The sequence below is a fragment of the Lactuca sativa genome, chromosome 9 (assembly GCF_002870075.4).
Source record: "Lactuca sativa cultivar Salinas chromosome 9, Lsat_Salinas_v11, whole genome shotgun sequence".
Taxonomy (NCBI): domain Eukaryota; kingdom Viridiplantae; phylum Streptophyta; class Magnoliopsida; order Asterales; family Asteraceae; genus Lactuca; species Lactuca sativa.
In genome coordinates, this window is record NC_056631.2 from 134,914,781 (window position 1) to 134,939,767 (window position 24,987).

Genomic DNA, 24,987 nt, shown 5'->3' on the forward strand with positions numbered 1-24,987 from the left:
AAACAATCGTCGTATCGGTATAACAATAAACAAGTCATGTAATTTACACATTGGGAAAACATCGGGTTTTCCCGGGGAGTTCAACACTTTTACCTACGTGATGTATACAAAGTTCAACAATTATACATGTTTTCAAAATCGACAAGCATACTTACGGATCTTCACACTTTTTATAAACAATACTCTTTTCAGAAAATATCGGATTTTCTGGGTGTTCAAACTTCACAAAAATCATTTTCCATAACATTACTTATGAACTCACCAACATTTTATATGTTGACCGTTTTCAAAATAACTTGTATTCTCAGGTAACCGGTAAACAGAAGAATATGTATCAAGTTATATCATGGTGTTTTGCTTAGATTAATGATCAAACGGTTTATCTTATGAAATTGTAATGTTAAAACATTGTACTGAATGTAAACAATATCGGTTGTAATATTTCAATGCATGGTGATGAATGATGTTATGATTCGTGTATAATCATTGTGATGGTATTCAATTTAAGTCACAAGAGCCCTTGGACGTTTCCGCCGTCTGGTTCGGGGGTGTGACAGCTTGGTATCAGAGCTCTGTTTATAGTGAACTAGCATATCAAATAAATCCTTTAAGACAAAATACGAGATCGACGACTACCGGCGAAATGTAATAACAAATACATTTTCAACAACCAATATCATTACCAAACGAATTGATTCGGTCTTGAATCAATAACAAAACAAAAATCAAATAACCGTAGTACTTCTATAAACACGCGACAACTACGAGGAGTCAATATTCAATCTTCGAGATTGAAAGTTTCAAATCGTGCTTGTTGGGCCTTGCTAGCCCAATAACATGATCTTTGGGCCCGAAGGGGACGGGCTTACATGTTAATGGGCGTTCTATGACCTAATTTCATGGAAAAGGACTTTCAATAGCTCTATTGTGCTGTTGGGCCCGAAGGGTCCATTAGTACTGCTAGCGAAGTCGAGAAGTCAAATGCGAGTCAGGCCAAGTGCCTTTCGCATTCCCGATAGCCTTGAGTGACTTATGGAAATAAAGGAGGCTTCTTACCCTCCTTTCTCCTCGATTGTGGCGCTATTAGAAACCGCGTAAGCAGATTCGTGACGTTAAACAAGAGAAGTCAGGGTGGTTGGATTATGTGAGTAGTATGGACGACGCGTCAAGGATCGTTCATAATTTGTAGTTACAAAGTAGTCATTTTCAATAATGAGTTATTGTAACAACTCACAACCCTTAATTAATCCAATGTCACCTGGGAAATCAAAAACAATCGTCGTATCGGTATAACAATAAACAAGTCATGTAATTTACACATTGGGAAAACATCGGGTTTTCCCGGGGAGTTCAACACTCTTACCTACGTGATGTATATAAAGTTCAACAATTATACATGTTTTCAAAATCGACAAGCATACTTACGGATCTTCACACTTTTTATAAACAATACTCTTTTCAGAAAATATCGGATTTTCTGGGTGTTCAAACTTCACAAAAATCATTTTCCATAACATTACTTATGAACTCACCAACATTTTATATGTTGACCGCTTTCAAAATAACTTGTATTCTCAGGTAACAGGTAAACAGAAGAATATGTATCAAGTTATATCATGGTGTTTTGCTTAGATTAATGATCAAACAGTTTATGTTATGAAATTGTAACTTTAAAACAATGTACTGAATGTAAACAATATCGGTTGTAATATTTCAATGCATGGTGATGAATGATGTTATGATTCGTGTATAATCATTGTGATGGTATTCAATTTAAGTCACAAGAGCCCTTGGACGTTTCCGCCGTCTGGTTCGGGGGTGTGACAGGTTGGTATCAAAGCTCTGTTTATAGTGAACTAGCATATCAAATAAATCCCTTAAGACAAAATACGAGATCCATGACTTCCGGCGAAATGTAATAACAAATACATTTTCAAACAACCAATATCATTACCGAACGAATTGATTCAGTCTTGAATCAATAACAAAAAAAAAAAATCAAATAACCGTAGTACTTCAATAAACACGCGACAACTACGAGGAGTCAATATTCAATCTTTGGGATTGAAAGTTTCAAATCGTGCTTGTTGGGCCTTGCTAGCCCAATAACATGATCTTTGGGGCCGAAAGGGACGCACTTACATGTTAATGGGCGTTCTATGACATAATTTCATGTAAAAGGACTTTCAATAGCTCTATTGTGCTGTTGGGCCTCAAGGGTCCATTAGTACTGCTAGCGAAGTCGAGAAGTCAAATGCGAGTCGGGCCAAGTGCCTTTCGCATTCCCGATAGTCTTGAGTGACTTATGGAAATAAAGGAGGCTTCTTACCCTCCTTTCTCCTTGGTTGTGGCACTATTAGAAACCGAGTAAGCAGATTCGTGACGTTAAACAAGAGAAGTCAGGGTGCTTGGATTATGTGAGTAGTATGGACGACGCCTCAAGGATCATTCATAATTTGTAGTTACAAACTAGTCATTTTCAGTAATGAGTTATTGTAACAACTCGCAACCCTTAATTAATCCAATGTCACCTGGGAAATCAAAAACAATCGTCGTATCGGTATAACAATAAACAAGTCATGTAATTTACACATTGGGAAAACATCGGGTTTTCCCGGGGAGTTCAACACTTTTACCTACGTGATGTATACAAAATTCAACAATTATACATGTTTTCAAAATCGACAAGCATACTTACGGATCTTCACACTTTTTATAAACAATACTCTTTTAAGAAAATATCGGATTTTCAGGGTGTTCAAACTTCACAAAAATCATTTTCCATAACATTACTTATGAACTCACCAACATTTTATATGTTGACCGTTTTCAAAATAACTTGTATTCTCAGGTAACAGGTAAACAGAAGAATATGTATCAAGTTATATCATGGTGTTTTGCTTAGATTAATGATCAAACGGTTTATGTTATGAAATTGTAACGTTAAAACAATGTACTGAATGTAAACAATATCGGTTGTAATATTTCAATGCATGGTGATGAATGATGTTATGATTCGTGTATAATCATTGTGATGGTATTCAATTTAAGTCACAAGAGCCCTTGGACGTTTCCGCCGTCTGGTTCGGGGGTGTGACAGGTTGGTATCAGAGCTCTGTTTATAGTGAACTAGCATATCAAATAAATCCCTTAGGACAAAATACGAGATCCACGACTACCGGCGAAATGTAATAACAAATACACTTTCAACAACTAATATCGTTACCAAACGAATTGATTCGGTCTTGAATCAATAACAAAACAAAAATCAAATAACCGTAGTACTTCAATAAACACGCGACAACTACGAGGAGTCAATATTCAATCTTTGGGATTGAAAGTTTCAAATCGCGCTTGTTGGGCCTTGCTAGCCCAATAACATGATCTTTGGGCCCGAAGGGGACGCGCTTACATGTTAATGGGCGTTCTATGACCTAATTTCATGTAAAATGACTTTCAATAGCTTTATTGTGTTGTTGGGCCCCAAGGGTGCATTAGTACTGCTAGCGAAGTCGAGAAGTCAAATGCGAGTCGGGCCAAGTGCCTTTCGCATTCCTGATAGCCTTGAGTGACTTATGGAAATAAAGGAGGCTTCTTACCCTCCTTTCTCCTCGGTTGTGGCGCTATTAGAAACCGAGTAAGCAGATTCGTGACGTTAAACAAGAGAAGTCAGGGTGGTTGGATTATGTGAGTAGTATGGACGACGCCTCAAGGATCATTCATAATTTGTAGTTACAAACTAGTCATTTTCGATAATGAGTTATTGTAACAACTCGCAACCCTTAATTAATCCAATGTCACTTGGGAAATCAAAAACAATCGTCGTATCGGTATAACAATAAACAAGTCCTGTAATTTACACATTGGGAAAACATCGGGTTTTCCTGGGGAGTTCAACACTTTTACCTACGTGATGTATACAAAGTTCAACAATTATACATGTTTTCAAAATCGACAAGCATACTTACGGATCTTCACACTTTTTATAAACAATATTCTTTTCAGAAAATATCAGATTTTCAGGGTGTTCAAACTTCAGAAAAATCATTTTCCATAACATTACTTATGAACTCACCAACATTTCATATGTTGACCGTTTTCAAAATAACTTCTATTCTCAGGTAACAGGTAAACAGAAGAATACGTATCAAGTTATATCATGGTGTTTTGCTTAGATTAATGATCAAACAGTTTATGTTATGAAATTGTAACGTTAAAACAATGTACTGAATGTAAACATTATCGGTTGTAATATTTCAATGCGTGGTGATGAATGATGTTATGATTCGTGTATAATCATTGTGATGGTATCCAATTTAAGTCAGAAGATGTGACAACCCGAAAATTTCTAGCGTGCATTCTTCATTTCTTATCAATAAATGACTCATTTTGCTATCTTGTAGTACCATTTAGGGTCTATTGGAGCATTGTAAACGTGTTATAATCAAGGTTGGAGGTTGGAAATGGATTAACTCAAAGGGTTGGATTCAAAAAGAGGCCAAACACTCCAACACATGGAGTGTGCGGCGACACACTTGAGTGTGCGGCCATACACATGTGTTTGCGGCCTCACACCCTTCCTAACCGCACACTCCACCTATATATATACCACACTTAGTCGTTTTTGAACACTTTTTCCACTTCTTCAAACATAGAACTCGAAATCCTCTCAAGTATCATTCAAATCTCTTTGAAGATCTTCATAAAAGGTACCAAGAACACCAAGAACACCATCTGGCCACACACATGGCAGCACACACCATCTGGCAGCACACAGGGCCGCACACATGTGCTGGCAGCACAGTATGCCGCACACCTGGCCGCACACACACATATAGTGTGTATTTTGGCCATACACCCTCATTTATAGCCTTATAAACCCTCATACAATCATATATGATTATAACTCTTCATTATAAGTGTTTACTAGTCCCTAAGGTGGCCCCAATTCATTAATTAGTTGTTCATAACACTAATTATATTCATATATGTGTCAATATATGCTAAATAGGATTCTCGTGTGTACTCAAGTCACCACTTGATACTTAGCAACTGATCTAACATTTTCATCAGAACCACTCACTGCAGGTGAGTTCATACCCCTTAATAAATGTTTTAACTATTATAAATGTTATATGGGAGGGGATACAAGTAGAATCATGCTACTTATTATATCAATCACATGTGATTAATAAGCAGCATTTAAATGATTTACCACTTATTAGCCGTTTTACCAAACAGTTTTCTTCAAATGATGTTCATAAACATTTTATATGTTTTAAAACTCCTTATTACACTGTACATTTTACTCTGTATGTTTTATTTCAAACTTATTTACAATTGTGTTTCTAACAAATGTTTCCTTATACTTAAACCGTTTTATCAAACCCATGCCTACAAACCGTTTTATAGATCGACATCAAGTCGATCTTTTCTTAGATAATGATTATGTTCAAAGGTTTACAAAACTTGTTTATGTTTTTATATTATAAATTGCATGCCTCTATATGTATAGTTATATAAGAAATGTTTAAGAGACTTAGGAAGGTTATCCACCCTATTTCCTTTTCGCGCTTGAGATGTGGTCTGGTGGGATATCGGGTACTTGTCCAAAGGTCGTTTAAATATTAGTTATATAACATATATACATATATAGTCATAAAGGTCCTTCCAATTCATCCCATGCCCTTGGGTAGCAAGGGTATACATCCATGTCCATACGTACCAGTTAGATTACTAGTAAACTACCATACGGGTAGTTTAGGAAGATACTAGAACAATACTAGAACGCGACACCATACAATGAGTCAGTTCATTCATGAGTCTATACTTGCTAGATAGAGAGCACGTACACTACTGCTAGAACATTACAGTACATTACTATACTTGCTAGATAGAGAGCATGTACACTACAATTAGAACATTACAATACATTACTATACTTGCTAGATAGAGGAAGAACACACATTACAGCTAGCACACGTAGAATTTTTCCGTACATTACATATACATTACTACGTTGACATAATCGTGATCCACTGTATCGGAGCATGCCTTAAATGTCATGGCCCGAGTTGTAGCCATAATTCTCTTGGAGGGAGAGCGTGAGTTTGCGTATAGATCTATACTGGATTGACTATCCTACACCTTGCTGCTAGCTATAGCCGGACCTACTGGTCTGCGGGTGCCAAACATCATTCCCTTTTACGACCATACTTATGTCGTTGTTATCAGTCAATAGTATGGTGCAATTAATCACATGATGCCTTAATATAAATCCAGTTTAAGGTAGTTAGTACAGCAGTAGTTCCTATAATACAACACTACAATACTACATTTATTTTCCCTTGCATATATTTAGTGATCTTTTCACTTAAACATTTAATATAAAAACTATATTTTGATAATGATAGTTACACTTGGGAAAATTACACACGTTTTACAAGAAACGAACATATAGAACAGTTAGGTCTTGGTAGAAGACTACATTGAGAACATTTAGGTCTTGGTAGAAGACACCCTTATATAATAGTAGGAATCGTAAGGATTTCTATAGTTTTTCAAACGCTTACAGTTGTTTTACAAACATTTTTATACTTACGGTTCATTTACAATTTTCCATACTTACAGTTCATAAACTTACAAATTCTTAAATACAAATTAAGCCACTAAAGTACTTATGATCTCACCAGCTTCAAAGCTAATACTCGCTTTCAAAATTACTTGTATCCTCAGGTCATCACAGACAGGTACCGATGCAAGGATAAAGGAAGATGGAGCTTGTTCAAGACTCATCTTTTATTTTGATTTATGCTTTAGTGTTTATCAAAATTAGACAGAACACTTGTATAATAATTATATTATTAATGTAATGGATGATGTTGTTGCTTGTTTACTACTTTTCATTGTTGTGATACTGTACATGACGTCCTCCGCCCCAGAACGTTTCCGACATTCATTGGTTTTGGGGTGTGACACAAGAGCCCTCACACGTTTCCGCCGTCTGGTTCGGGGGTGTGACAGGTTGGTATTAGAGCTCTGTTTATAGTGAACTATCCCTTAAGACAAAATACGAGATCCACGACTACTGGCAAAACGTAATAACAAATACACTTTCAACAACCAATATCGTTACCAAATGTCACACCCCAAAACCGGAACGGCGGAAACGTTCTGGGGTGGATGACGTCATGTCAAGTATCACAACACATGCATATACTAATCAAAGTACAACAAAACATTGCATTAATAGAATAATTTTACATGGTTATATTACATAGTATCAAAGTAATACAAACATAATAGATAAAGTGCTGCAAAGTACTTAAGCTATCTTCTTCAGCAGCTCCAGGGGTTGTACCTGTCTAATTGCTGACCTGAGATTACAAGTTATTTGAAAAGCGAGTATCAGCATTTTTACAAATGCTGGTGAGTTCATAAGCATTTAGTGTCATTTAGTCAAATAACTTTAATAAGTAGTAGTTTAAGTGCCTTCGGTGCTTCAGTGTCCTTTCCAGAAAATCCTATATTTTCTTTAAATAAGCAGCCTTCTACCAAGACTGTTTCAGTGCATTATGGTAAGAGGTAGTTTTCCCTTAATTGACATTGTCATCAAAATATTGAATTTGATTATTTAAGAAAGCAGGAGACATCAGGGAATAACATATGCCTCAGCAGTGAGGACTGCTGACTAAGGCAAAGAATCATAGACTCCATGAGGGTATCGAACTGACGACACGCCTGGTTCAGTCTAACAAAGGGGAGACATAGACCCCAGAAGGTACCAAACGAAAGGTACAGCTGGTAAGGTCTAAAACAGTAAATATAGACCGAAGACGATACCAAATGAAAGGTATCTCTCACAAGGTCAGAACAAAGACTACGGACCCCAGACAGTATCAATTGAAAGATACAGCTAGCAAGGTCGAAACAGAGACTATAGACCCCAGACAGTATCAAATGAAAGATACGGCTAGCAAGGTCGAAACAGAGATTATAGACCCCAGACAGTATCAAATGAAAGATACAGCTAGCAAGGTCGAAACAGAGACTATAGACCCCAGACAGTATCAAATGAAAGATACAGCTAGCAAGGTCGAAACAGAGACTATAGACCCCAGACAATATCAAATGAAAGATACAGCTAGCAAGGTCGAAACAGAGATTATAGACCCCAGACAGTATCAAATGAAAGATACAGCTAGCAAGGTCGAAACAGAGATTATAGACCCCAGACAGTATCAAATGAAAGATACAGCTAGCAAGGTCGAAACAGAGTGACTCTGAAGAGTGACATCAGCATACAGTGTAAATTGCTGACGAAGATACCGTTACCTTAAAGCCATGAATTATAAGGCAACCCGGGATACTCGTAACCATACTGACTAGAGTTCCAGATGCCCTACAAGCATCTATATAATATGACATTTGTCACCCCTTGGCTTGGTGGGCCGTGGACTGTAGCTAGCAGTCAGGGTGCGGGGTTGTCAATCCCGTATAGGCCTATACACACAATGTCCGCTCTCCCTACAGGAGACTCTGGTTACCAACTAGACGACGGAGAAGGCCGCGTCCCGAAGATGCATCCCAAATAGAGAATAGTGTGTTTCTTGAGAGGAGTGGGTTTCTAATACAAGTGATATACTAGAGGTAGAGACTTCCAAACAGTGGGTAGTGTGTTTCTAAGGTAAGTGTAGAATAGATGAAGAGACTCTTAATTGACTTGACTAGAGAATTCCCTATATGTCCATACCCATATACATAGTATTTAACTAATGGACCAAACGACCTTCGGACGGCTACCCGATCCCACCAGACCACATCTCAACGAAGAAAAGGAAATAGGGCCGATGAGCCTTCCTAAGTCTTTCAGTCATTACTTATATATACCTATATAAGTACGGACATACATCTAACTATGACTAAGTGGGTATCAAGTGAAAGTGATTCTCGTGAAGTAGGAGTGTCTAATAAGTGAAGCAAGAGCGGTCACAAGTGAAGTATAAGTGTCGAATAAGTATAGGCGCATCGCGAAGTAGATATGACCACAAGTGAAGTAAGAGCGTATCAAGTATAAGTGAAGTAAAGTCGATCTCAAATACAAGCGAAGTAGAATCGTATCACTAAGTAAGAGGGTAAATAAGTATAAGAGTTATCAGGTATAAGTGACTTCAGGTACAAGCAAAAACATTACAGCGTAGGAGCATAAAATAAGTATAAGCGAAGCAGTGGTATCTAACAATTAAAAGTATTCATGAAAACCCTTAAAGATTTTGTTACTCAGGAAAAATCGCATTTGTATTCTTTGATAAATAGGTGTGAAAATCTTTAGAAATCTTTGAGAATCTTTTATAAATCAGTTGAAATGAGTCTTTGATAAGCTATGAAAGTAAGAACTTGGACAAATTTAAAAACCCTTTTTGAAAGCCATTTATAGTGCCCTACTCGGTAAAACAGTGTACAGTGGTAAATGCTTGTGCATGCGGGTTATCAATCACATGTGATTGATGTGATAACTGGCAGGTTTAACTTGTAATCCCCCCCTATGAAAACATTTAAAAGCATTAAAAAGGTTCATTCATGGGTATGAACTCACCTGGTATAAGTAGGTCCGACGGTAGTGCTGTTTAGGCGTTCGGGGTCACGCAAGGACTTGAACACACACAAGGACCTATTTTAACATATGATAACATATGTTCATATACAATTAGCATATAATATACTAATAGAACAATTATACACACTCAAAGGAGTGGAAAGCACTTTTGGTTGAGTGTTTGGGGTCCCGGGTAGCGTTTAAGGGTGCTAAGGGTCTCCTATTAGTTGTGGGACTTTGCTATGCTCAAGTATCAAGGGTGTAAAGGGGTTCAAAGCATCAATATGGACCAAACAAGGAGTTTACGGCCCAACCTAAGGGAGTTTACGGCCGTAAACTCCCAAGGTCATGTTCTTGGGGTTTTGATGCTTCTAGCTTGTTCCTTGATTTATTCTAAGCACTTTTCATCAAAGGCATGATTGGATTTGAGGCTTATAAAGGTATTTTATAGGAATTTACGGCCTAAGAACTCTCCCAAGGGAGTTTACGGCCGTAAACTCTCAATCTTTGAGTTTGGTGATGTTTCAAGCCCCTAATGCCTTTCTAGTGATTTCTAATGAAGTGTGATGCTATTTTGGAGGATTAAAACCAACATTTTAGGGGGTTTTAGGGGAGTTTACGGCCTAGAAAATGCTTGGGCCGTAAACTCCAAGAAATGTCTCATTTTTCTTGTGTTTAAGCCTTTATTTCCATTCTAGCATTTTATGGTAAATGTCTAAGGCCATTAGGGGGGCAAAATCACACTTTTGGGCATGATTTTAGGGAGTTTACGGCCTTGACTATTCATGGGCCGTAAACTCCTTTCTTTAATTCATTTTGGAGTGTTCTAGTGTCCTAAACTCAAAGGAATAAGTCCCTAAAATATGTAATAAGCCCTAGGATGAGTTTGGTGCACATTTGGGACCCTAACTTGTGGAGTTTACGGCCTAAGCATGTGCTTGGGCTGTAAACTCTTCTTTGAGTCCTAAATCCATGCATTTTAGTGTTTAAACACTCCTAGGCTATATCCCCTAATAGTTTCTAAGCTCATGGTCAAGTTAAAAGGCATTTTTAACACCTTTTTTTAGGGGTTTACGGCCCTAGAATGTTCCTGGGCCGTAAACTCCTTATCTTATGCCTTCTTGGATGATTTTTGGGCTATAAACATAAATCAATACGCTTAGAATAAGTTAGGGTAAGCGGACTTACAATTTGGAAGCGTTTGGTTGCGAATTCGGGGTGAAAACGGGTCTAGAGAGAGAGTATATAGAGAGAGAGTGTAAGAAGTCTCCCATTTGACTCCACTCACCCTTATATAGGTTTCACAGTCGGGGCTCAGTGGAATTTTACCCGATACTGCCGTTAAACGGGGCTTTTGGTTGCACCCGATTTAGTGGTCGTAATAATAAAACTTGACATTTCCTCAATAAATGGAAATGTATGTCTTGAGTTTTTATTCCCTTTTATCACGACTTAACGGCATGTTAAAGGCAACCAAATGGAATGTTTATTAAATTGATGCCCTCTTTTTAACGGAACTTTTATACAGTGGAATATTCCGTTAACGGTAACGGGGAAATGTAACGGGACAACTTGGGTTGTCACACCAAACGAATTGATTCGGTCTCGAATCAATAACAAAACAAAAATCAAATAACCGTAGTACTTCAATAAACACGCGACAACTACGAGGAGTCAATATTCAATCTTTGGGATTGAAAGTTTCAAATCGTGCTTGTTGGGCTTTGCTAGCCCAATAACATGATCTTTGGGCCCGAATGGGACCCGCTTACATGTTAATGGGCGTTCTATGACCTAATTTCATATAAAAGGACTTTCAATAGCTCTATTGTGTTGTTGGGCCCCAAGGGTGCATTAGTACTGCTAGCGAAGTCGAGAAGTCAAATGCGAGTCGGGCCAAGTGCCTTTCGCATTCCTGATAGCCTTGAGTGACTTATGGAAATAAAGGAGGCTTCTTACCCTCCTTTCTCCTCGGTTGTGGCGCTATTAGAAACCGAGTAAGCAGATTCGTGACGTTAAACAAGAGAAGTCAGGGTGGTTGGATTATGTGAGTAGTATGGACGACGCCTCAAGGATCATTCATAATTTGTAGTTACAAACTAGTCATTTTCGATAATGAGTTATTGTAACAACTCGCAACCCTTAATTAATCCAATGTCACTTGGGAAATCAAAAACAATCGTCGTATCGGTATAACAATAAACAAGTCCTGTAATTTACACATTGGGAAAACATCGGGTTTTCCTGGGGAGTTCAATACTTTTACCTACGTGATGTATACAAAGTTCAACAATTATACATGTTTTCAAAATCGACAAGCATACTTACGGATCTTCACACTTTTTATAAACAATATTCTTTTCAGAAAATATCAGATTTTCAGGGTGTTCAAACTTCAGAAAAATCATTTTCCATAACATTACTTATGAACTCACCAACATTTCATATGTTGACCGTTTTCAAAATAACTTGTATTCTCAGGTAACAGGTAAACAGAAGAATACGTATCAAGTTATATCATGGTGTTTTGCTTAGATTAATGATCAAACAGTTTATGTTATGAAATTGTAACGTTAAAACAATGTACTAAATGTAAACATTATCGGTTGTAATATTTCAATGCGTGGTGATGAATGATGTTATGATTCGTGTATAATCATTGTGATGGTATTCAATTTAAGTCACAAGATGTGACAACCCGAAAATTTCTAGCTTGCATTCTTCATTTCTTATCAATAAATGACTCATTTTGCTATCTTGTAGTACCATTTAGGGTCTATTGGAGCGTTGTAAACGTGTTATAATCAAGGTTGGAGGTTGGAAATGGATTAACTCAAAGGGTTGGATTCAAAAAGAGGCCAAACACTCCAACACATGGAGTGTGCGGCCACACACTTGAGTGTGCGGCCATACACATGTGTTTGCGGCCTCACACCCTTCCTAACCGCACACTCCACCTATATATACCACACTTAGTCGTTTTTGAACACTTTTTCCACTTCTTCAAACATAGAACTCGAAATCCTCTCAAGTATCATTCAAATCTCTTTGAAGATCTTCATAAAAGGTACCAAGAACACCAAGAACACCAAGAACACCATCTGGCCACACACATGGCAGCACACACCATCTGGCAGCACACAGGGCCGCACACATGTGCTGGCAGCACAGTATGCCGCACACCTGGCCGCACACACACATATAGTGTGTATTTTGGCCATACACCCTCATTTATAGCCTTATAAACCCTCATACAATCATATATGATTATAACTCTTCATTATAAGTGCTTACTAGTCCCTAAGGTGGCCCCAATTCATTAATTAGTTGTTCATAACACTAATTATATTCATATATGTGTCAATATATGCTAAATAGGATTCTCTTGTGTACTCAAGTCACCACTTGATACTTAGCAACTGATCTAACATTTTCATCAGAACCACTCACTGCAGGTGAGTTCATACCCCTTAATAAATGTTTTAACTATTATAAATGTTATATGGGAGGGGATACAAGTAGAATCATGCTACTTATTATATCAATCACATGTGATTAATAAGCAGCATTTAAATGATTTACCACTTATTAGCCGTTTTACCAAACAGTTTTCTTCAAATGATGTTCATAAACATTTTATATGTTTTAAAACTCCTTATTACACTGTACATTTTACTCTGTATGTTTTATTTCAAACTTATTTACAATTGTGTTTCTAACAAATGTTTCCTTATACTTAAACCGTTTTATCAAACCCATGCCTACAAACCGCTTTATAGATCGACATCAAGTCGATCTTTTCTTAGATAATGATTATGTTCAAAGGTTTACAAAACTTGTTTATGTTTTTATATTATAAATTGCATGCCTCTATATGTATAGTTATATAAGAAATGTTTAAGAGACTTAGGAAGGTTATCCACCCTATTTCCTTTTCGCGCTTGAGATGTGGTCTGGTGGGATATCGGGTACCTATCCAAAGGTCGTTTAAATATTAGTTATATAACATATATACATATATAGTCATAAAGGTCCTTCCAATTCATCCCATGCCCTTGGGTAGCAAGGGTATACATCCATGTCCATACGTACCAGTTAGATTACTAGTAAACTACCATACGGGTAGTTTAGGAAGATACTAGAACAATACTAGAACGCGACACCATACAATGAGTCAGTTCATTCATGAGTCTATACTTGCTAGATAGAGAGCACGTACACTACTGCTAGAACATTACAGTACATTACTATACTTGCTAGATAGAGAGCATGTACACTACAATTAGAACATTACAATACATTACTATACTTGCTAGATAGAGGAAGAACACACATTACAGCTAGCACACGTAGAATTTTTCCGTACATTACATATACATTACTACGTTGACATAATCGTGATCCACTGTATCGGAGCATGCCTTAAATGTCATGGCCCGAGTTGTAGCCATAATTCTCTTGGAGGGAGAGCGTGAGTTTGCGTATAGATCTATACTGGATTGACTATCCTACACCTTGCTGCTAGCTATAGCCGGACCTACTGGTCTGCGGGTGCCAAACATCATTCCCTTTTACGACCATACTTATGTCGTTGTTATCAGTCAATAGTATGGTGCAATTAATCACATGATGCCTTAATATAAATCCAGTTTAAGGTAGTTAGTACAGCAGTAGTTCCTATAATACAACACTACAATACTACATTTATTTTCCCTTGCATATATTTAGTGATCTTTTCACTTAAACATTTAATATAAAAACTATATTTTGATAATGATAGTTACACTTGGGAAAATTACACACGTTTTACAAGAAACGAACATATAGAACAGTTAGGTCTTGGTAGAAGACTACATTGAGAACATTTAGGTCTTGGTAGAAGACACCCTTATATAATAGTAGGAATCGTAAGGATTTCTAGAGTTTTTCAAACGCTTACAGTTGTTTTACAAACATTTTTATACTTACGGTTCATTTACATTTTTCCATACTTACAGTTCATAAACTTACAAATTCTTAAATACAAATTAAGCCACTAAAGTACTTATGATCTCACCAGCTTCAAAGCTAATACTCGCTTTCAAAATTACTTGTATCCTCAGGTCATCACAGACAGGTACCGATGCAAGGATAAAGGAAGATGGAGCTTGTTCAAGACTCATCTTTCATTTTGATTTATGCTTTAGTGTTTATCAAAATTAGACAGAACACTTGTATAATAATTATATTATTAATGTAATGGATGATGTTGTTGCTTGTTTACTACTTTTCATTGTTGTGATACTGTACATGACGTCCTCCGCCCCAGAACGTTTCCGACATTCATTGGTTTTGGGGTGTGACACAAGAGCCCTCACACGTTTCCGTCGTCTGGTTCGGGGGTGTGACAGGTTGGTATTAGAGCTCTGTTTATAGTGAACTAGCATATCAAATAAATCCCTTAAGACAAAATACGAGATCCACGACTACTGGCAAAACGTAATAACAAATACACTTTCAACAACCAATATCGTTACCAAACGAATTGATTCGGTCTCGAATCAATAACAAAACAAAAATCAAATAACCGTAGTACTTCAATAAACACGCGACAACTACGAGGAGTCAATATTCAATCTTTGGGATTGAAAGTTTCAAATCGTGCTTGTTGGGCCTTGCTAGCCCAATAACATGATCTTTGGGCCCGAAGGGGACGCGCTTACATGTTAATGGGCGTTCTATGACCTAATTTCATGTAAAAGGACTTTCAATAGCTCTATTGTGTTGTTGGGCCCCAAGGGTGCATTAGTACTGCTAGCGAAGTCGAGAAGTCAAATGCGAGTCGGGCCAAGTGCCTTTCGCATTCCTGATAGCCTTGAGTGACTTATGGAAATAAAGGAGGCTTCTTACCCTCCTTTCTCCTCGGTTGTGGCGCTATTAGAAACCGAGTAAGCAGATTCGTGACGTTAAACAAGAGAAGTCAGGGTGGTTGGATTATGTGAGTAGTATGGACGACGCCTCAAGGATCATTCATAATTTGTAGTTACAAACTAGTCATTTTCGATAATGAGTTATTGTAACAACTCGCAACCCTTAATTAATCCAATGTCACTTGGGAAATCAAAAACAATCGTCGTATCGGTATAACAATAAACAAGTCCTGTAATTTACACATTGGGAAAACATCGGGTTTTCCTGGGGAGTTCAACACTTTTACCTACGTGATGTATACAAAGTTCAACAATTATACATGTTTTCAAAATCGACAAGCATACTTACGGATCTTCACACTTTTTATAAACAATATTCTTTTCAGAAAATATCAGATTTTCAGGGTGTTCAAACTTCAGAAAAATCATTTTCCATAACATTACTTATGAACTCACCAACATTTCATATGTTGACCGTTTTCAAAATAACTTGTATTCTCAGGTAACAGGTAAACAGAAGAATACGTATCAAGTTATATCATGGTGTTTTGCTTAGATTAATGATCAAACAGTTTATGTTATGAAATTGTAACGTTAAAACAATGTACTGAATGTAAACATTATCGGTTGTAATATTTCAATGCGTGGTGATGAATGATGTTATGATTCGTGTATAATCATTGTGATGGTATTCAATTTAAGTCACAAGATGTGACAACCCGAAAATTTCTAGCTTGCATTCTTCATTTCTTATCAATAAATGACTCATTTTGCTATCTTGTAGTACCATTTAGGGTCTATTGGAGCGTTGTAAACGTGTTATAATCAAGGTTGGAGGTTGGAAATGGATTAACTCAAAGGGTTGGATTCAAAAAGAGGCCAAACACTCCAACACATGGAGTGTGCGGCCACACACTTGAGTGTGCGGCCATACACATGTGTTTGCGGCCTCACACCCTTCCTAACCGCACACTCCACCTATATATACCACACTTAGTCGTTTTTGAACACTTTTTCCACTTCTTCAAACATAGAACTCGAAATCCTCTCAAGTATCATTCAAATCTCTTTGAAGATCTTCATAAAAGGTACCAAGAACACCAAGAACACCAAGAACACCATCTGGCCACACACATGGCAGCACACACCATCTGGCAGCACACAGGGCCGCACACATGTGCTGGCAGCACAGTATGCCGCACACCTGGCCGCACACACACATATAGTGTGTATTTTGGCCATACACCCTCATTTATAGCCTTATAAACCCTCATACAATCATATATGATTATAACTCTTCATTATAAGTGCTTACTAGTCCCTAAGGTGGCCCCAATTCATTAATTAGTTGTTCATAACACTAATTATATTCATATATGTGTCAATATATGCTAAATAGGATTCTCTTGTGTACTCAAGTCACCACTTGATACTTAGCAACTGATCTAACATTTTCATCAGAACCACTCACTGCAGGTGAGTTCATACCCCTTAATAAATGTTTTAACTATTATAAATGTTATATGGGAGGGGATACAAGTAGAATCATGCTACTTATTATATCAATCACATGTGATTAATAAGCAGCATTTAAATGATTTACCACTTATTAGCCGTTTTACCAAACAGTTTTCTTCAAATGATGTTCATAAACATTTTATATGTTTTAAAACTCCTTATTACACTGTACATTTTACTCTGTATGTTTTATTTCAAACTTATTTACAATTGTGTTTCTAACAAATGTTTCCTTATACTTAAACCGTTTTATCAAACCCATGCCTACAAACCGCTTTATAGATCGACATCAAGTCGATCTTTTCTTAGATAATGATTATGTTCAAAGGTTTACAAAACTTGTTTATGTTTTTATATTATAAATTGCATGCCTCTATATGTATAGTTATATAAGAAATGTTTAAGAGACTTAGGAAGGTTATCCACCCTATTTCCTTTTCGCGCTTGAGATGTGGTCTGGTGGGATATCGGGTACCTATCCAAAGGTCGTTTAAATATTAGTTATATAACATATATACATATATAGTCATAAAGGTCCTTCCAATTCATCCCATGCCCTTGGGTAGCAAGGGTATACATCCATGTCCATACGTACCAGTTAGATTACTAGTAAACTACCATACGGGTAGTTTAGGAAGATACTAGAACAATACTAGAACGCGACACCATACAATGAGTCAGTTCATTCATGAGTCTATACTTGCTAGATAGAGAGCACGTACACTACTGCTAGAACATTACAGTACATTACTATACTTGCTAGATAGAGAGCATGTACACTACAATTAGAACATTACAATACATTACTATACTTGCTAGATAGAGGAAGAACACACATTACAGCTAGCACACGTAGAATTTTTCCGTACATTACATATACATTACTACGTTGACATAATCGTGATCCACTGTATCGGAGCATGCCTTAAATGTCATGGCCCGAGTTGTAGCCATAATTCTCTTGGAGGGAGAGCGTGAGTTTGCGTATAGATCTATACTGGATTGACTATCCTACACCTTGCTGCTAGCTATAGCCGGACCTACTGGTCTGCGGGTGCCAAACATCATTCCCTTTTACGACCATACTTATGTCGTTGTTATCAGTCAATAGTATGGTGCAATTAATCACATGATGCCTTAATATAAATCCAGTTTAAGGTAGTTAGTACAGCAGTAGTTCCTATAATACAACACTACAATACTACATTTATTTTCCCTTGCATATATTTAGTGATCTTTTCACTTAAACATTTAATATAAAAACTATATTTTGATAATGATAGTTACACTTGGGAAAATTACACACGTTTTACAAGAAACGAACATATAGAACAGTTAGGTCTTGGTAGAAGACTACATTGAGAACATTTAGGTCTTGGTAGAAGACACCCTTATATAATAGTAGGAATCGTAAGGATTTCTAGAGTTTTTCAAACGCTTACAGTTGTTTTACAAACATTTTTATACTTACGGTTCATTTACATTTTTCCATACTTACAGTTCATAAACTTACAAATTCTTAAATACAAATTAAGCCACTAAAGTACTTATGATCTCACCAGCTTCAAAGCTAATACTCGCTTTCAAAATTACTTGTATCCTCAGGTCATCACAGACAGGTACCGATGCAAGGATAAAGGAAGATGGAGCTTGTTCAAGACTCATCTTTCATTTTGATTTATGCTTTAGTGTTTATCAAAATTAGACAGAACACTTGTATAATAATTATATTATTAATGTAATGGATGATGTTGTTGCTTGTTTACTACTTTTCATTGTTGTGATACTGTACATGACGTCCTCCGCCCCAGAACGTTTCCGACATTCATTGGTTTTGGGGTGTGACACAAGAGCCCTCACACGTTTCCGTCGTCTGGTTCGGGGGTGTGACAGGTTGGTATTAGAGCTCTGTTTATAGTGAACTAGCATATCAAATAAATCCCTTAAGACAAAATACGAGATCCACGACTACTGGCAAAACGTAATAACAAATACACTTTCAACAACCAATATCGTTACCAAACGAATTGATTCGGTCTCGAATCAATAACAAAACAAAAATCAAATAACCGTAGTACTTCAATAAACACGCGACAACTACGAGGAGTCAATATTCAATCTTTGGGATTGAAAGTTTCAAATCGTGCTTGTTGGGCCTTGCTAGCCCAATAACATGATCTTTGGGCCCGAAGGGGACGCGCTTACATGTTAATGGGCGTTCTATGACCTAATTTCATGTAAAAGGACTTTCAATAGCTCTATTGTGTTGTTGGGCCCCAAGGGTGCATTAGTACTGCTAGCGAAGTCGAGAAGTCAAATGCGAGTCGGGCCAAGTGCCTTTCGCATTCCTGATAGCCTTGAGTGACTTATGGAAATAAAGGAGGCTTCTTACCCTCCTTTCTCCTCGGTTGTGGCGCTATTAGAAACCGAGTAAGCAGATTCGTGACGTTAAACAAGAGAAGTCAGGGTGGTTGGATTATGTGAGTAGTATGGACGACGCCTCAAGGATCATTCATAATTTGTAGTTACAAACTAGTCATTTTCGATAATGAGTTATTGTAACAACTCGCAACCCTTAATTAATCCAATGTCACTTGGGAAATCAAAAACAATCGTCGTATCGGTATAACAATAAACAAGTCCTGTAATTTACACATTGGGAAAACATCGGGTTTTCCTGGGGAGTTCAACACTTTTACCTACGTGATGTATACAAAGTTCAACAATTATACATGTTTTCAAAATCGACAAGCATACTTACGGATCTTCACACTTTTTATAAACAATATTCTTTTCAGAAAATATCAGATTTTCAGGGTGTTCAAACTTCAGAAAAATCATTTTCCATAACATTACTTATGAACTCACCAACATTTCATATGTTGACCGTTTTCAAAATAACTTGTATTCTCAGGTAACAGGTAAACAGAAGAATACGTATCAAGTTATATCATGGTGTTTTGCTTAGATTAATGATCAAACAGTTTATGTTATGAAATTGTAACGTTAAAACAATGTACTGAATGTAAACATTATCGGTTGTAATATTTCAATGCGTGGTGATGAATGATGTTATGATTCGTGTATAATCATTGTGATGGTATTCAATTTAAGTCACAAGATGTGACAACCCGAAAATTTCTAGCTTGCATTCTTCATTTCTTATCAATAAATGACTCATTTTGCTATCTTGTAGTACCATTTAGGGTCTATTGGAGCGTTGTAAACGTGTTATAATCAAGGTTGGAGGTTGGAAATGGATTAACTCAAAGGGTTGGATTCAAAAAGAGGCCAAACACTCCAACACATGGAGTGTGCGGCCACACACTTGAGTGTGCGGCCATACACATGTGTTTGCGGCCTCACACCCTTCCTAACCGCACACTCCACCTATATATACCACACTTAGTCGTTTTTGAACACTTTTTCCACTTCTTCAAACATAGAACTCGAAATCCTCTCAAGTATCATTCAAATCTCTTTGAAGATCTTCATAAAAGGTACCAAGAACACCAAGAACACCAAGAACACCATCTGGCCACACACATGGCAGCACACACCATCTGGCAGCACACAGGGCCGCACACATGTGCTGGCAGCACAGTAGGCCGCACACCTGGCCGCACACACACATATAGTGTGTATTTTGGCCATACACCCTCATTTATAGCCTTATAAACCCTCATACAATCATATATGATTATAACTCTTCATTATAAGTGTTTACTAGTCCCTAAGGTGGCCCCAATTCATTAATTAGTTGTTCATAACACTAATTATATTCATATATGTGTCAATATATGCTAAATAGGATTCTCGTGTGTACTCAAGTCACCACTTGATACTTAGCAACTGATCTAACATTTTCATCAGAACCACTCACTGCAGGTGAGTTCATACCCCTTAATAAATGTTTTAACTATTATAAATGTTATATGGGAGGGGATACAAGTAGAATCATGCTACTTATTATATCAATCACATGTGATTAATAAGCAGCATTTAAATGATTTACCACTTATTAGCCGTTTTACCAAACAGTTTTCTTCAAATGATGTTCATAAACATTTTATATGTTTTAAAACTCCTTATTACACTGTACATTTTACTCTGTATGTTTTATTTCAAACTTATTTACAATTGTGTTTCTAACAAATGTTTCCTTATACTTAAACCGTTTTATCAAACCCATGCCTACAAACCGTTTTATAGATCGACATCAAGTCGATCTTTTCTTAGATAATGATTATGTTCAAAGGTTTACAAAACTTGTTTATGTTTTTATATTATAAATTGCATGCCTCTATATGTATAGTTATATAAGAAATGTTTAAGAGACTTAGGAAGGTTATCCACCCTATTTCCTTTTCGCGCTTGAGATGTGGTCAGGTGGGATATCGGGTACCTATCCAAAGGTCGTTTAAATATTAGTTATATAACATATATACATATATAGTCATAAAGGTCCTTCCAGTTCATCCCATGCCCTTGGGTAGCAAGGGTATACATCCATGTCCATACGTACCAGTTAGATTACTAGTAAACTACCATACGGGTAGTTTAGGAAGATACTAGAACAATACTAGAACGCGACACCATACAATGAGTCAGTTCATTCATGAGTCTATACTTGCTAGATAGAGAGCACGTACACTACTGCTAGAACATTACAGTACATTACTATACTTGCTAGATAGAGAGCATGTATACACTACAATTAGAACATTACAATACATTACTATACTTGCTAGATAGAGGAAGAACACACATTACAGCTAGCACACGTAGAATTTTTCCGTACATTACATATACATTACTACGTTGACATAATCGTGATCCACTGTATCGGAGCATGCCTTAAATGTCATGGCCCGAGTTGTAGCCATAATTCTCTTGGAGGGAGAGCGTGAGTTTGCGTATAGATCTATACTGGATTGACTATCCTACACCTTGCTGCTAGCTATAGCCGGACCTACTGGTCTGCGGGTGCCAAACATCATTCCCTTTTACGACCATACTTATGTCGTTGTTATCAGTCAATAGTATGGTGCAATTAATCACATGATGCCTTAATATAAATCCAGTTTAAGGTAGTTAGTACAACAGTAGTTCCTATAATACAACACTACAATACTACATTTATTTTCCCTTGCATATATTTAGTGATCTTTTCACTTAAACATTTAATATAAAAACTATATTTTGATAATGATAGTTACACTTGGGAAAATTACACACGTTTTACAAGAAACGAACATATAGAAAAGTATATCTTTTATGGGTTGATATACTTGATTCACTATAAACAATGCTCTGATACCAATCTGTCACACCCCAAAACCAAGAACGGCGGAAACGTTCTGGGGCGGAGGACGTCATGTATAGTATCACAACACAGTAAATGTAAATAAGCAAACAACATCATCCATTGCATTAAATATAAAATTTTAATACAAGTGTGTTCTGTACAGTTATAGACACCAAAAATAATGTATAACAAAATAATATGAGATGAGTCTTGAATGCACTCCATCTTCTCAAAAGTTGGCTTCGGTACCTGTCTACAGATGACCTGAGAATACAAGTTATTTTGAAAGAGTTTATCAGCATTAAGCTGGTGAGTTCATAAGTATTTTAGTGTCAATGTTTCTTGTAAAAACGTTTGAACCTGACTCAATGTATAAGTTTGTAAAAATGTACGCAAATGTTTGAAACTGTTTGTAAAAGTTTGAATCTCTCAGAAAATCCTATATTTTCTATAAAAGTAACCTTCTACCAAGGCTAAACTGTTTTGTAAACTTGTCTGTTGTAAAAGTGTGTAATTACCCAAGTATAACTATCATTTGTTAAAAATATAGTTTGTACACTAATGCTTAAGTGAGATTATCACTAAAATATGTAATGGGTAAATCATTGTAGTACTGTAGCTTTGTATAATAAGACTACTATTGTACTAAATACTACTACCTTAAACCGGATTTATATTAAGGCATAATGTGATAAATTGCACCATGCTATCGACTGGTAACAACGACATAATGAATGGTCGTAATAAAAGAAATGACGTTTGGCACCCGCAGACCTGCAGGTCCGGCTGTAGCTAGCAGCAAGGTGTAGGATAGTCAATCCAGTATAGATCTATACGCAAACTCACGCTCTCCCTCCAAGAGAATTCTGGCTACAACTCGGGCCATGACATTTAAGGCATGCCCGATACAGTGGATCACAATTATTACGTATTTATCTATATGTATTGTTTCTCGTATATCTGTATATGTATTGTTTCTCGTATATCTGTATATGTATTGTTTCTCGTATATCTGTATATGTATTGTTTCTAGTATTTCTGTATATGTATTGTTTCTAGTATTTCTGTATATGTATTGTTTCTAGTATTTCTGTATATGTATTGTTTCTAGTATATCTGTATATGTATTGTTTCTAGTATATCTGTATATGTATTGATCCTGCGTTACCCAGACGGTAACTAACTAATGAGGTACTGATGAGTATGAATACGGAAGTACTTTTATGTCTATATATGTATATATGATGTATAAGTAATATTGAAACGACCTTCGGATGGTCACCCGAAATCCCACCAGACCACATCTCAAGGCGCGAAAAGGAAATAGGGCAGATGGCCTTCCTAAGTCCTTTAAACATTATTTATACATCTATACATATATGGGCATGCAATTGAATATATAAAAGCATAAATAAGTTTTCATAAAACATTTGAAGCATAAATATGATTTCAAGAGGAGATCGACTTGATGTCGATCTATAAAACAATTTGAAGGCATAAGTTAATAAAACAGTTTAAGTATAAGAAGCATTTGTTTAAGTCACAGTCTATAAGTAAGTTTGGATAGTAAAACAGTTTGTAAAACATTTCAAAGTAAGGCATTTTGATAAACAGTTTGAACAGTGGTAAAAATCGTTGTTTTCCTAGTTATTAATCACATGTGATTGAAGCAATAACTTATAAGTATTTGACTTGTATTCCCCCCCCCCCCCATAAAGTATTTAAAACACTTAAAATCATTTCAAAGGTTGATTCAAGGGGTATGAACTCACTTGTGGTGAGTCGTCTGAATTGCAGTGTCGGCTACCGTGCTAGGTGACAAACGGAGACTGGTTTACACGCACGAGCCTAGTTATCATATAATAAGCATATATATAACTAATTAGGCAAATAATAACTTAGTAAATAAGTTAATACACATAGGAAACATTTAAACACTTTTATGAGTGTTTATGGTCCAAATGGTTGCATCTAAGTTGCTATGGGACAAGGCAAAAGGGTTTGAAACATCAAAGGGCCTTGTATAGGAGTTCACCATCCAACAAACCCCACACCTTGGAGTTTACGGCCGTAAACTCATGGGTTTATGGCCGTGAACTCCTCAAATGGTGTTTTTGGGTGTTTTGTGGTGCTATCTTGATCCTAGAACACTCCTAGCTTTATTGGAATAACACATGAAGTAGTTTAAGGCTTTAGAACACTCCATAAGGGAGTTTACGGCCTAAGGTCCTTCATCCTAGAGTTTACGGCCGTAAACTCTTGGATTTTAATTGATTTGAAGCACTTAAACAACAAGGATTGCTTTCATGAATTTATCTAAGGCTAATGGGGACAAGAGACACACTTTGGTGCCTTCATTTGGAGTTTACGGCCCAAGCCATGTTCCTTGGCCGTAAACTCCTTTCAAGGAGTGATTTCTATGTGTTCTACTCTCCATTCTAGTCCCAAAGGTGCAAGGTAAATTGTCTAAAGGCTTAAGGGTTGCTTGGAATGATTTTTGTCCCACAAAAAGGGGTTTACGGCCCAAGAAGGGTTCTTGGCCGTAAAATCCTAGAAACTTATGGGTTTTATGGGCTTTTGATGTTCTAAACAAGCACAAGTACTAGTAGTTAAAGTCCTTAAGCATTTGGGGAAAGTTTTAGGGCATTTAAGCCCTT